The sequence below is a fragment of the Onychomys torridus genome, chromosome 13 (genome assembly GCF_903995425.1).
Source record: "Onychomys torridus chromosome 13, mOncTor1.1, whole genome shotgun sequence".
NCBI classification, from domain to species: Eukaryota; Metazoa; Chordata; class Mammalia; order Rodentia; family Cricetidae; genus Onychomys; species Onychomys torridus.
The window spans coordinates 49,227,123-49,242,793 of record NC_050455.1 but is presented as its reverse complement, the minus strand read 5'-3'; the positions used below and the strand labels follow the sequence as shown (position 1 = coordinate 49,242,793).

Genomic DNA, 15,671 nt, shown 5'->3' with positions numbered 1-15,671 from the left:
GGGGTGGTACTTCTAGGTCAAAGCTGGAACAGCTACCCACTACAATTTACTTCGTATAGCAACACAAAGATGCAGGCTCTGAGCTTGGATGGTGATGCCAGTGTATCCTCCCGTGCCTAGCAAAAGAAGTGATGTTATAGGGAGCTCCCCAGAAATGACCCTCAGACAACTGAAAGTTTTTATTCCAGCTAGCTGCCCCGACCTCCACCCCAAACACCTGAGTGGGGCCCCAGACTGCTAGAACAAAGACTTTCAGTTGGCTATATGTTGTCTGAATGGTCATCTCTGGTGGGCTACCCGTGATGTTTGGATCCAGTCACTGGGATCTTGGCAGGACCTTCAAAGGTTACAGGTAGCCCATCAGAGATGACCATTCGGACACAGTGTATGACCAACTGAAAGTCTTTATTCCAGCTGGATGGGACCACATTCAAGTGTTCAGGGACCTACGTGTGGCCCCCAGTGTCCAGAATATGGGGTTTTGAAGGGAAGAGACCTCATTCAGGCATCTCAGTCAGCAGCTGCAGTGGGGGCTTCGCAGAACAAGCAGTATGAAGCAAGCAGTTGTAACAGAAGCTAAGATAAGTGAGCTAGGACATTCTGACCTTTTCGTTCCTAGAACGGAGTTGGGTAGCTTTCTACGGAATTCTCCATCAAGGAGATCAGATTCTAGCTAAACCTGGAAACAGCCTCAGCAAGAATCCAAGATGGAGGAATTTTTGCCTGGTCTTGCACCATCACATTAATAGAAAAGAAATGAAATCAGAGGAACCAGACATTAGGCTGTGGGAAAATTCTTCCAATTATCAGACTGTAAAAATTGGGAGCAGAAGGCTCAGTGCTCAGAGATACTTAGACAAAGTGGGAACTATTTCCCATCAGAAAGAGTCTCTCTAATAGCATGAATACAGTTACGAATGTGCCATAATTGGTTTTTTTTTCTTTTCTGATGGGATTTCAAGAGTTTTTTCCCTGGAGGGAGATGATGTGATGCTCACACCCTCTCCAAAATGTCCCGATGACAAATCAACGTTTGGTTCTACCAAAGCTCACCCTAGGGAACCAATGAGTTGATTAGACTGACTTATAGAGTGTGGGGGAGGGGCCACAGGCAGGAGCATAGGTGACTCTAAGGCAAATGCACCCAACAGTCTGCACCCAGCATGGGTGAAGGCTTCCCAAGGGCTGCACAGATAGAACTCCCTTCCCCTGGTCTCTCCCAGCCTGTATACTCCAGACCCTCTCCGAGACCCCCAAGACCATGCACAATTAGGCTGAATTGCAAGCAACTAGCTAGAAGGCATGGCTGGATAGCCAGTTGAGGATCCAATGACCCTCCCCACTCCCTCCTTCTATGAGGGAATATCAGTGTCGAAAGTCAACAAGCCCAACTGTGGTCATTGTTTGTTTGTTTGTTTGTTTGCTTGCAGGTATGTGATGTACAGTAAGTATCATGCTATAGGTTGAATTGTATTCCTTTATAAAAGATATGTTGGGGGGGGGTTGCTGGAGAGATGGCCCAGCAGTTAAGAGTATTGACTGCTCTTCTAGAGGACCCGGGTTCAATCCCCAGCACCCCCACATGGAAGCTCATACCTGTCTATAACTCCAGTTCCAGGGGATCCGATGCCTTCATACAAACATATATGTAGGCAAAACACCAATGAGCATTAAATAAAAGTAAATTATTAACAAATCACTTTTTCAAAAAGATATGCTATGTGGTGGTGGTACATGCCTTTAATCTCAGCATTCTGGGGGCAGAAGCAGGTGAATCTCTGAGTTCGAGGCCAGCCTGGTCTCCAAAGTGAGTTCTAGGACAGCCAGCACTACATAGAGATATGTTGGACCTGGAGTCTTAAAAACATGACTTTATATACTTACCTGGCAGGGTAGATACCATGATCACGAAGGTGGTTTCCCAGGGCGAAATCCTCAGATTCAATTAACTGCGGGTTGAAAATATTGTTCTAAAAATTATATATCTACTGAACTTTTTGTTATCATTCCCTGAACAATATAGCATAACTATTTACATGGCCTTTATACTGTGTCAGATGGTATAACTAATCTAGAGATGATCTGATATACAAAGAATGTATGTATAGAACACATTGCACTCCGGATGTGCTGACCCCTACGATTTCCCCAAATGCAGGAAACTCGACAGCATAATTTGTGGTAGTGGGGGACTGAATTCAAGCTCTCCCCTGAAAAACAAAACAACAACAACAAAAAACATGACTTTATTAGGAAGCAAGGGTTTTACAGAGGTAACTAGGTTTTAAAAGGTCTTCAGGATGGATCCTTGGTCAGCTGTGACTGGTGTCCTTCTAAAAAACGGGGAATTGAAACACAGAGGCAGATAGGCTGAGGAAGATTGCCACATGATGATAAAGGCAGAGGTTGGAGTGAGGATTCTGCAAGCTGAGGAACACAGGAAGACTGCCAGAAAACTGCCAGCAGCCAGGAGAGCGGCAGGGACCAGCCCCACTCAGCTCTGAGGGGCTCAACCCCACGAATGTCTTCACCTCTAACTCTGTCCACAGAACCGTGAGGCCACACACTTCTATGGTGTCAAGCACCCTATTTGAGGTACTGTGTGAAGGCAGTCCTAGAAAACTAGGGTGAATGAGAGAGACCACGTAGCATGGCCCACATGAAACCTGGCTTTTTGTATTCCAGCTCACAAAACTAAAAAGAGGACCTGCATGGTGGCTAATGGGGTGGGGTTTTGTGTGTGTGTGTGTGTGTGTGTGTGTGTGTGTGTGTGTGTAAAGGTGGTAAAGGTACTTGCTGCCAAGCCTGACTTCTGAGTTCAATCTCCTGGACCCACATGGTAGAAAGAAAGAACCAAATCTGGTAAGTTGTCCTTTACACACACACACACACACACACACACACACACACACACACAGAGAGAGAGAGAGAGAGAGAGAGAGAGAGAGAGAGAGAGAGAGAGAGAGAGAGAGAGATTAAAAACACTAGAGAGAACTTCAATTTACTATGCAGGGGGAAAGGGTAGGATTATCTTGCTATTCTCTTTGTAGATAATTCTGAAATCGTTTCCTACCAAAGGTATGTACAACATACACCTGCGGCTTCTCCTCCTCCTCCTTCTCCTCCTTCTCCAGACATTGGTTACTTCTTCCCTCTAGGCTTTTTCCTCATTCCCCACAGCTGGGGCTCCCCTTCACACATTTGGAGGCCCCTTCTCCTGGTGCTCTGTGCTTGCCACGGTCTATTACTAACAGAGGAGGGATGGGGCTGAAGGTCAGAGGTAAGACTGAAGAATCTAGGGGCATCATGGCCTGGTCTCTACCTCCACCACTGCCCTTCTCCATCACTCTGCATTCCTTTCCTCCATCCAGAAAATGAAACTAGAGTTACTTCTCCTCAGAACCTGGAGAACATGCCCCAGTGTTTGGCCACAGACAAGCTGTCTTAATTACCTCAGGAAAGGCCATCTAAACATTGGCAATCCTATTGGGTTTTCCTTTCCACCCCACCACACCCCTGCCTGGCCTCTGGCCTCCCTTCTGATTTCCTTGCTCCACTTTGTCCTCAGGGGAACCCCAGCCATCTCCCACACAACCCACCTCCCGCTCACCTTAACCACAAGCCTCTTCCGCCATCCTTCCAGTCACATGGATTGCCAGGGCTCAAGTTTGCGGCTAGGTTCTGCCCGGGGTCCTGTCCCCAGACCTGGGAAGAAGTAAGAAGAAAGGGAAAAGCTCCAGCTGTGGGGGTCTTCACAGAGACACCACAGCCAACAGTGTGCTGTGTTCTCCCCAGAATGCCCTCCCCAGAACGCCCTCAAGCATGACCTGAGCCATCGAGATCTCATGATGAAGTAACAAAACCCAACCAGCAAGCATGTAAACAGAGGGCTTCTCTAACAGTGTTACCAAGACACAGGACAAAGCCGAGTTTCAGGGGTGCCTGGGACTTGTTCATCTTTTGCCTTTACAACTCTGGGAATAACTTCCACTCTTTCATGTAAATGGTCCTCAAGAGTGATAGGAAGGCTCAAGTTCAAATGCCCCCACTGCCGGTGAGGATGTAACATAGGGCAGCCACAGCATTTAATCCCAGCACTCAGGAGGCAGAGCCAGGTGGATCTCTGTGAGTTCGAGGCCAGCCTGGTCTATAGAGGACAGGCACTAAAACGACATGGAGAAACCCCGTCTTGAAAAACAAAAACAAAACAAAAAAATAGGGCAGCCACTGCGCTTAACTGTTTGACAGTCTCTCCCAAAGGTAAGCAGAGGACCCTGCAACACCCTTCCTAGGGAAACACCCAAAATAATTGAAATCAGGGACTTAAATAGATACATTTATATGAATATTCATAGCGGTGCTATATATAATAGCCCCAAGGTGAAAAGAACACAAATGTCTTTTCAGTGGATGAATCTACAAACTAGTAAATACATAACAATGGAGTATTACTTGGCTATAAAAAGAAATTAGGCCTTGATGTACCTACAACACAGATAAATGTCCCAAACACTACACTGAGTAAAAGAAACCAAAAAACAAAAGTTCACATAGTGTGTGAGCTATAGAGAGTCTGTAAATCCATAGAGATACAATGTGGATCACTGATTGCCAAGGGCTGGAGGAAGCAGAGCTAAGCAGGGTTTCTCTCTGAGATGGCAGAAAAGTTTTGGAAATAGGTCACCATGATAGCTGTATGCTATAAATGCACTAAATGCCCTTGAATTATTTGCCTTAGAATGTTTAGTTTTAGGTTATATCCATTTTACCATATAAAGATTTAAATTCCCAGAGAGGAACTTGGATTGGCTAAATTGGGGTCAAGTGTCCATCCTGACCAATGAACATAGCCTAGGGGTGGGACTTAGTGATGAAATAACAGTTCCCATTGAAGGTAGATGGCTCAGAGGAAGCACATTCTTAAAGATATTGAAACTTGAGCTCTATAAATAAAATGGGTCAATGAACTATCAGAGTATAGGGATCTTAGCAGTACTCCATCAACATGGTACCTCTGGCTACCTGGGGCTATTTAGATTTAGATCCTTTCGTTCCTAAGTGGTGGTTCCAAAATGGTGCTGGTGCACTTGTAAGAACTGGTAGTACCTTCCTGGGCATCAAAGATGTATAACGGTTTTTTTTTTGTTTTTTTTTTTTTTTTAGCTTTTAAAACATTTATTTGCTTATTTTAAAAATTTATTGTGTATTCATGTACAGATGCAAAAATGCCATGGTGCCTATGTGAAGGTCTCAGGAGTTGGGTCTCTCATTCCATTTTGCAGGCCCTAAGGATAAAGCTAAGGATGTCAGACTTGGTGGAGGCGAGCACCTTTACCCACTGAGCTATCTCGCCAGCCCACAACTGTAAATAAGTTCTATCAGGAAGAATGTTGACTCAGCCCTTTCAGAGCATGGCTCTTTTGTTTTATGGATAACGAGGCCTACCGTTAAGTTAATGGTTTACATATGAAGTGTTCCCATAAAACCCTGATTGCCAGCAGAGGGTGTGACTGAGAGGTGACTGGAGCAGGAAAGCACCATGAGTTCTTGTTAAAAGGGCTATTAGGTGGTACGGCCTGGTAGCAGGAAGTGAAGGACTTGCCTTTGAAGGATGCAGCTTGTTCTCTCTGCCTCTGGCCACTAGGAAGTGGGTGGCTTTGCTCTGCCGCGATGGATTGCCTCACTGAGGCCCGGGAGCAATAGAGTCAGGTGACCATGGACTCTGAGTCAAGAGGAATCTGCCATTCTTCAAGTCAAGTGTCCTCTGGTGTTTTGTCTCAGCCATGAAGAGAGGAGAAGGGACTTACTCTAACTAAACACAGGCAACAGTTTAGGGGCAATGAGACCAGCTCAGATCTCAGTGTCAGAGAAAGACAGGGAAAGTTCTTCATTGAAAAGAAGCTCCATTACTTGTTTATAGAAGCAACATTCCTGTTGCAAGCAAATTTTAAAACCTCAGGAAAAAAAAAAAAGTAAAGATCAACATGATTTTCATGACTCAGAGATTATCATAATTAACATGCATGTATATATACATATCCACTAGACTTTGTTCCCTATGTGCTTCTACTTATAGAGAGGTATATATGGAGAGAAATGCATTTTATTCTGTCTCCTGATTTTTTTTTTTTTGCAATGTATTTCAGACGTTTCTTATGTCATCAGCTGTAGATTCTTGCCATCATTTTAATATCTGTGGGAGATGAATTATGAACGGAAGCTTCAGAAAAGCTTGAAAGTGATGTGTGGCATTGCACAGGCCCTTGAAGAGTCAGGAGACAAGGATTCAGAGCCTGCTCAGCAGAGACTAGAAATGTGAGAATCCAGGTGGTGACAGGGCATCCTGTCCACTAGAAGCTGGCCTTCATAGATGGGGGGATGGGGTGGGGTAGGTGCGCTAAAGATGACATCATATCACAGCCCTGCACAGGCTGCTGTGTCCCCATCCCTCACAGCCCCAGCAGGGCCTTATGAGCAACAGAGACCACACCAAGGCTGCCCTGTGCCTCACTGGTTCATAAGGGCCCTCAGCTACATGCCAGGAGCCAATCTGTCAAGTAGACGGACCTGAGGAATGCATAGCCCACCCCTCCCAGACACAAGGAGCCTTGCCTTGCTAGACCTCTAGGATAAGGCTTTTGGGAGTTACCCCTTTCTCCTGTTTATGATTAAGGCTTTTGCTAGACCGAGCAAACACAGCTGAAAGCCAGAGCTCAGCCCAGCACCTGCAGGGACTCACGAGGCACAGGAGGGAGGGATCCCCAGGTTCTCTGGGACCCTCTTTCTGCCTATAGAGCCCAATTATCCCAGCCTTCAAGGGTCTGAATCTACCGTATGTATGACTAAGACTACCATAGATCGCTGGGTGGTGGTGGTGCACACATTTAATCCCAGCACTCAGGAGGCAGAGCCAGTTGGATCTCTGTGAGTTCAAGGCCAGCCTGGTCTACAGAGTGAGACCCAGGACAGGCTCCAATACTATACAGAGAAACCCTATTTAGAGACTACCATAGATCATCCAATGAACCCACTTCAGAGCCGGAGACTGAGGCCACAGGGAGGGTTGGGTCCTCTCACCTGAGAATTTAATGGGTCAAGCCATCTGATAAAAGGTCAACCAGCATGTCCCAACCACCCTATAGTATGGTTACTCTGGTGACTGGCATTTTTACAAATAGGAAACCGAAGATTCAAGTTTGGCTCCTGGCATGAGCTGAGGACCCTGCATGAAAGAGTGAGGCACAGGCCAGTCTTGGCATGGTCTCTGTTGCTTGTAAGGTCCTGCTGGGGCTGTGAGGACTGGGGAACACAGCAGCCTGCACAGGACACAGCTCCATATTGGAGGTAGCTAAGCCCTGCCCAGCTGAGTTTCAATTATATACCCAAGGCCAGGAGTCAGGATTTAAACCCAGGCCTTCTAACTAAAGCCCATTTTATTTCTATTTGTTTGTTTTTGGGTTTTTGAGACAGGGTTTCTCTGGGTAACCTTGGCCATCCTGGAACTCACTCGGTAGACCAGGCTGGCCTCCAACTCAGAGATCCACCTGCTTCTGCCTCCCAAGTGCTGAGAGTAAAGGCGTGTGCCACCACTGCTTAATGGGATAAATCCACAGAGTCTATTTGATGATCAGAGGAATATATTCGGGGGTTAACTCACAACCAGAATAAAGGAGTTGGCTGCAGAATCCTGGAGGGGTGGGGCACAGTCCAACATGGTTCTCAGGAGAGCTCTGCCTTGACCAGCACCAGGTAGACCTGTGCCAAGACCACACAAGGTAGCAGAGAGGAAAGGAGAGTGCACATACGTGCATCCCAGGTCTTAAGGGTCCCTGGCATCCATGCCCAAGGATCAGGTATCTAGCAGCTACCTGCTGCCTCATTGGGTTCAGTGCTTCAGGGCATGGCACAAACAACCACCCACTACAACCGCCTGACTACATTAAACCCCCTCGGTCAATAGAAGTCACTTATCATTATTGTGAACACAACCCCTTGGCAAATGAAGCTTGACAGTAAAAACAACAAGAACCTAATTATGCCGGTAACTACCGGCTAGCAGCTGCTAGCTGAGAACTAAGTTGTAAGCTGCTCTCTCCCTGCTACCGAGAAAGAGACAAATGGAATCTGGGGAGACTGTTTGCCTTGTAAGTACAAGGAATCTGATTGTGATCCCAGCACTGGGGAAAGAGAGATGGCCAGCTTCGCTTCACATGGTGACCTCCAGGCCAGGGAGAGACCCTGTCTCAAAACACAAAGCAGCTGTCGCCTGAGGAGCCCCAGCCTCCATACTGTATGCTTCTTGGTTACTATATCTGAGCCGCTTGGACACCACTAATTATTCAATGGACTCCTCTGGCTCTCTGACTCACTGGCTCCTGGAAAGACACCATTTCTAGCTTTTTTTTTTCCTGACTGGGAAGGTCATATGATAAGTTCTAGCCCTTCCTCCCCTGTACATTGACTCTGGGTTAGAACACGTAATTCATAACGTGAGAATGTCCAGCACTTTCCTTTCCCAGGCACTGGGTCCCAGGGAGGCCAGTGCAAGGGAGAGAGAGCCCTCGGCTGAGCCACACTGGTTATGTAACCCCAGAGAGGCATAAGCCGGGATGTTAGGGCCGTTAAGAAGTTCAGATGCTTATTTACTGCAGCATAATGGAAGCTCTTCGGCTGAATGCAGCATGCCATCCAGAATCACACTGAAGATACAGCCCCCCTCAGCACAGCCCACAGTCTTAATTACCGTACTGTGCTAGAACACGAGAAACACCCGCCAAGCCAAGACTGCAGCAGAGCCTTCCGGCTCCTTGGAGAATGCTCGCTTCTCCTTTGTCTCCTTCCCTCAAATCCACTGCCTTGGAAAACTACCCACCTCCCCCAAATGCCCTTGATACTTCTCTACTCCTCCCCTAGGGTTCTGCTTCTGCGCTCCCACCTGCCAGGAACCACACGCACTTCCCTCTCTGCCAGACCCAGGGTGATAATGACAAGACTTCCTGTGCTGGAATCAGAGCCTTAACTGGCTCTGCTCTCTGGGGCCAGCCCTTAGCCTCTCTGGGCTTGTTTCCTGGGCTGTAGAATGGAAGCAGAAGTGTGATTCAATTGCACACAGAGCTAGGGCAAGGGTACCGTGAGCAGAGCAGCAAACGGAAAACACAGTGAGGTATCACACATTTAACTATCCGCATTGTCTTTGCTTAGTGAAGCCCTGCCCACCTTTTGGAGCTCTGTTCATATTTCCATGAGGCCTCCCACAGCCCCCTCCCAAATATTGGCACTTTCTACTTCCTGTCTGCTCAAGTTACACAGTGTGGCCATCATCTGGTGTGAGCAGAGCAGTGTCTTCACTCTCCTGATCTCCTGCCTCCCACTGTACTGTACATGTTGCTAGTCAGGGCCTTGCACACAGTGGGACTAAATAAGGAACGAGGCGCCTGGGTCTTGATTTTGCCTGGGGGCAGGCATCTCCTGACGTCCGCGCATCATGGCCTGTGACCTTCTCCCTAACACCTGGCCATTCACATTGGTTACCAGTTGGAAAAGCCAGGTGCCAGATGCCAGGTACCAAGTGCCAGGCCATGTTAGTTACCCTTTTCATACAAACTAGTCAGCAAAAGCAAGGGTTTGTCTTGGCTCCTGGTTGGACGTTATGGTCTTCAGGAACATGATGGCGGTAGAGGCGTTAAGCAGCCGGTCACATCATGTCCAGTCAGGAAACAGAGCAGCCAGAGCTGGCGCTCAGCCCCTTTCTCCTTTATTCAGTCCGAAGCCAGCTCATGAAACGATGCTGCCTGCCCACATTCGAGGTAGCTTTTCCCACCTCACTTACCCGAGTCTAGAAACTCCCTTGTAGACGTGCCCGTTTGTCTCTTAGGGAAGTCCAGATCCCGTCAGGTTGACAGTCGATTATTAACCTTCACACAGGTGTACTAGTGGGCTGCCATTGCAAGGTTCTATAAATGGGGTATCTCAAAACAGAAGGAAGGTATTCTTTCAGCCTCTCCTCAGCCTGCCTCTGCCTCTGCTGTGGTGTGGCCTCCTTCCTTCCAATAATCACACTAGTCATGCTGGATTAGCCCCTGCCGCCATCCATCCGATACAACAGTCTCTTCATTTCAAAGGCCAGACTCCATCATTTCCAGATAATCTTAAGTTTACAGACACTGCTAGAGTTGGCCCTACAACGCATGTGTTTGGGAGAGAGACGTACAGGATGCAGTCCTTGAAGCAAAACAGCCACCATCTTTGTCAGAGTAGCTGTGCCTCCTAGCAAGAGACCCTTACCAGTGGTTCTGTCGTTCCCTCAGAGAAGGACCCTCACCTGAAATTCCATCCACTCTTCCTAGTCATTTGCATGCAATTCTGTCCTAATTATACATGGCCTTGGGGCATCTGGGGGTTCAAAAATTAGGCTTGGGGGAGGTTAACCAAGGGGAGCTCCATCTATGGGGAAGCCATCATCCATTCTGGGTCAAGACTATCCAGTGCAGCTGCCTTGGGGTTGCCCATGCTCCGGTAAGCAATCCTCACTCATGTAAGTAAGCCCAGCCAACTCCTCAGTTCCCCCGGGGGAATTCTGGTGGAGTCTTACATTGGTTTCTGTTGGGACCGTATGAGGAGGGGGTAGCTGCTGTTTACATCTCACCAGGGAGAAATTCTTGCAACAGGACACTAAATGTAACCCATAACCCCAGGGGTCAGAAGACATAGGCCACTGACTTCAGACTTTCTCCATGGAAGCTTCAGAAATGGGAGGGAGAGAGCAGGGGAGAGTGATAGGCCAAGAACAAGGCCACCAGGACTCAGCCTTCAGCTCCCACCATGGTCATAGGGACCTCCCTTCTCCTAAGCCTTAGTCCTTCTACTGATAAAATGAAAAGGGTGTGTGTGCGTGCACACATGCAAACATGAACACACACACACACACACACACACACACACACACACACACACACTTTAATAGCAGCTATATTCCTGGGAGATCCACATGAGCCAGGGAATGTGAAGAGGCTTTGCAGGGGAAGGCAGACACAGCTAAGGCCTCCTGGCAGCAGCAAACCAGCCACCCATCCCTCATGCTTCTGAGAAAGATGCACATGTGGTCTTGCTCTGCACAGCTATACTACTTAAACTCACCCAGACTGTACCCTCAGCCCTCCCAGCAGGGCCTGAATTTCTCTATAAACTCACCCCTTCTCCTGCCCTCCCTTAATGGGGTGGCTTAGTGCCCCAAGTCTACGTGTTCTGCACTGTAAAGTGACAGAGTGGTTGCTACTCCATGTGGTTGTTGCAAGGATGAGTTTATTTTTTGATGTATGTGTATGTATGTGTGTGTGTTCATAAAAGTTATATGCACATGGGGCTGGAGAGATGGCTCAAGAGTTAAGAGCACTAGCTGTTCTTCCAGAGGTCCTGAGTTCAATTCCCAGCAACCACATGGTGGCTTACAACCATCCATAATGAGATCTGGCATACATGCAGACAGAACACTGTATACGTAATAAATAAATCAATCTTACAAAAGAAAAAAAAAAAAGAAAGAAAGAATGTGCACATATGTGTGGAGGCCAGAGTTGACGTCAGATGTCTTCTCAACCACTCTCTCCACCTTACTTTTTGTGCGACGGGGTGTCTCACTGAACCTGCAGTTCATCAGTTCAACTATTGGTTGGCCAACACTCCAGGGATTCACCTGTGCATCCAACCCAAGCCCCCTCCAAACCCCCACCAGTACTGGGGTTATAGATGCATGCAGCTCATAGCTTTTAAATGGGTGCTGAAGATCTGAGCTTTGCTATTTAAGGTTACACAGCGAACACTTTACCCACTGAGCCATCTCCCTAGCCTGCAAAGATGAGACTTAGAAGCGGAGTGTTAATTCAGTATGTGGCTGACACCTGGCAAGCTTGGTTAAGTCTTCATCAGTCTGGATTTGGTAGGAAAGGAATTGTTGTTCCCAAGGAGTCAGACAGCCATAGGGCAACCTCGGGGCTACTATCTCACTTCCCATCCCTGGTCCTCCTGTGTACATTAGCCAGCATCCCTGAATCACTGATATTCAGTGCCTGCCCTGCCCCAACTTTGCATAGTAAGGGGTCTTTAGTCTGGACCATCTTTCTGAGAGGCTGCCTTTTAGAATGCTTCCGGCTCCTGACCAGACAGGACTAGTGACAGGAGACGAACGAATGCCAGGTCCCTGGGTCTGTCTCCTGCTCTGCCTTTTAACAAGCTGGGGCAATTTCCTCCCTTTCCAGACTCTGTGCTTCTAATCTACAGCAGAGCCTGGCTGGGAGGCAGATCCTTCCAACCCACTTCCCCACAGCCAGCTCCTTGGGAACGTGTCAAGGTTACCCTTGACCTACCCTAGTCAAGGTTCCCAGCTGACCCATACACTCACTGCTCTTTAGCAAGATCACGGCTCTCAGAGTCCACAGGATGAATTGTTCAGCCTACTCAGGCCCTCCACACTCAGCAAGGCCATCCCTCTCCACCCATCTAACACCATTGTGGATATACAGCCCTGGTGCTTTCTTATCTCTGGATATCCGTGATAAACATGCATTTGTGGTTTACCTTTTCTCCAGGCTCTCCCAGTAGAACACAAACCCATAATGTCACATGTCTTCTCTACCTTGTTCAGGATGCTGCCCCTGTGCCTGGGGTAGGAGTACTTATCAAGTACTTGGTGTATTTTGTTTGGCTTGGTTTTTGATATGCGTCTTTTAAATTTTGCTTATTTACATTTATTTTTGCTTTTGAGACAGAGTCTCATATAGCCCAGGTTGACCTCAGACTTGCTATGTATCAAGGATGACCTTGAACTCCTGATTTTCCAGCCTCTACCTCCTAAATTCACAGGTTTACACACATGTACCTCCATGTCTGGCTTCCATGCTTGGTATATTTTGGAAGGGAGTGGGGGAAACTGTGTCAACATGTATGAATTGAACCCGTGGTTACTAAAAACACCTCCCCCCCCCCACACACACACACACTTTCACCATCACCACGGAGCTCGATTTTGCTTGTATCAATCTGTACAATAATTGTTGCAGCCAGTTGTGCTGGGCCCAGGGGCTATGTGTATGACCCTGATGCCCCAAGGTCCTTCCCTGGATGTTACATCTTCTGAGGAAGGCCAGAGTTAACAAAGAGCACTCATAGTAAGCCAGCTCTGCAGCCAGCAGCCAGCAAATGAAGATTGGGAGATAAATAGGGCAGAGAGGAACTGGGGAGTGCCCGCCACTCCTGGGGTGTCATACGGGTCCTGAGTTGTTTTGGTGAGGACCATGGCAGTCCAAGAACAGGGCTGAACCCCCTCAGCCTAGCCTTTTCTGCCTGTTTCCACAAAAATGCTTCTTTGCCAGTTGCCAAGGGACCACAACAACCAAAGCAGACCCACCTCACGCCTGCACCATGTTGGTGCACCTCTGCACAGATTTGTTCTGGGAGTTGGCCCTCCCCTGCCTTGCTGCTGATTCCTGGCTGCCTGGCCCCTCCCTGGGGAACCCCTTCCCTCCTCCCCTCAGCAGTGGGTTCAGCTCTGGAGCCCCATCCTGACCTCTGCTCTGCCCCAGCTCCCAGACTCTAAAGCTTTCCCCTAAGAACCCCAGGATCGCCCTGGCCGCCCTGACACGGGCCGGCCGCTCTCTCCTCACTCACCTTTTCCTTCAGCTTGAGCCCCTGGCACAGCCCGACCAGGAGGTGTGGCAGGACATTCTCCTAAGGTGGCCGTCTTCAGGAGGATTTTACTTAGTACAAATCATATTCCTACTGAAGACTCCTTCTTTTTTACACATGGAGGCCTGGGATCCTTACCTAATTAGAGGCTAATCAAGAGCTCCGTGCTGGAGGAGGGGGGTGTGGAGCTTTCTGTGTGTGCGGGCTAGTTGGTGTCAGCTTGACATAAGCCGGAGTCATGTGAAAGGAGGAAGTCTCAGTTGGGAAAATTTCCCTACCAGACTGGCCTGTAGTGCATTTTCTTGATTGACAATTGTTGTGGGAGGACCCAGCTCACTGCGGATGGTGCCACTCTTGGGCTGGTGGCCCAGGGCGCTGTAAGAAAACAGGCTGATCAAGTCAGTAGGCAGCACCCCTCCATGGCCTCTGCTTCGGTTCCTGCCTCCAGGTTCCCGCCCTGACCTCCCTCCGTGACGGATTGTTACCGGGCAGTGTAAAATGAAATAAACCCTTTTCTCCCCACGTTGCATTTGGTCATGATGTTTTATCATAGCATCAGAAACCCTAACGAAGACACTGTAACTCTTTACCCACATCTTCTGTCTTGAGGGGTAGGCCACACAGAGCCCATCTGTCCCTCACTCCCGAAGGCCTTGCCTGAACCAAGGGCCTCCTTTCTTTCCAGAGAATATTCTCCCAAATGGAAGGACCAGATTATAGAACTTGTCTGGGTTGGTGAGACCTTGGGGGAGGGAATTTGATGGGGGTGGAGGTGCTGTCCTTCATGTGTTTTCGTAAATGACTACTGAGGCTGCCACCTCTTCGGCTTGTGTATGTGTCAGCTGCTGTTCCGGGCACCTGAGCCTGTGTTGACTGGCTTACTCCTCACCAACCGTTCTCCCTACTTTACAGGTAAGGAGACTGAGGCGTCGGAGAGAACCTTACCTACAACAGCTACTTTGTGACGAAGCTGCAGTTGGACCCAGGCAGTCCTTGGGCTAGCTCAGCCATATGGACACAGCCTTTCCCACTCAGTAACACAGACCTGTACACACACCATCCAGATGCCAGCCCTGGAACACACAGGAGTGCAGGGACCGGTCAACACCTCCGCTATACAACCCCAGCCATTATCCCCAACCTTGGAAACATTTGTGCTTCATACCAGAAGCCATTTGTACAGTAACTGGCCTGGATCCTTCTAGAAGAAAAATTTTCTTTTCCACTCCACGGGCCCCCACTTCCCTCCGCTTCATCCAGTCATGTTTATTTCAGCAAATAAACAGCCTTTGAAGTCCTCTGAGAGGGACAGGGCAGCATTACAAACATCGAGAGGCATGCCACATGCTGGCTGGAACATGGAAGTTTTGTAAGGATTAATAAGTTTTTGGAACCCATGGATACTGCTGTTCTTTCATGGTGAAATTTAAAATTAAAAAAAAAAAACAACAAAAAACAAAAAACAAAACAGAAACACCCTGAAAAATCACAGCTGTTGAGGGAAACATTCCTACCAGGGCAGGGAGCTGAGCAGGGTTTCCTTAGGCTGTGCGTGTGCTGGCCACTCAAACCCAGGCAACAGGAGCAGTGATGTTTTGCATGGCTCCTCTCATCTGGTTAAACGCAGCTCACTCAGGATTCTGCCCTTCTGGACTCGTTTGATGTCAAAAAGTCCTCTGAGGAAATGATGACTCTACTACTGAACAACAACCGTCTGTGTGTTTCTTTAGAGGTGGGGTCTTGCCATGTTGTCCAGTCTGGTCTTGAACGCCTGGGCTCCATTCTCCTCCTGCCCCAGCCTCCTGAATGATTGAGACTATCGGTATTTATCACTCTTCCTAGCTAACAGGAGTATTTTGAGTTTGGGGGTGGCGATTGTTTATTTGTGGCAGGGTCTCATGTAGCCCAAGCTAGCCTCAAACTCGCTATATAGTCAAAGCTAGCTTTGAACTCCTGATCTGTCTTCCAAGTGCTAGGGTGACAGGCATGCG

General features: G+C 48.3%; 1 long non-coding RNA gene and 1 pseudogene across 1 annotated transcript; one reads left to right on the top strand and one right to left on the bottom strand.

Annotated features, from left to right (window-relative positions):
* On the bottom strand, positions 1-10,007 carry LOC118594877. The gene is made up of 4 exons (XR_004946422.1): positions 9,830-10,007; positions 3,611-3,705; positions 1,885-1,949; positions 1-116 (listed from the first exon to the last, which is right to left on the bottom strand). It is a non-coding gene; the product is annotated as an uncharacterized LOC118594877 (long non-coding RNA).
* On the top strand, positions 2,029-2,213 carry LOC118595053 (annotated as a pseudogene).
* Positions 10,008-15,671: the final 5,664 nt, after the last annotated feature.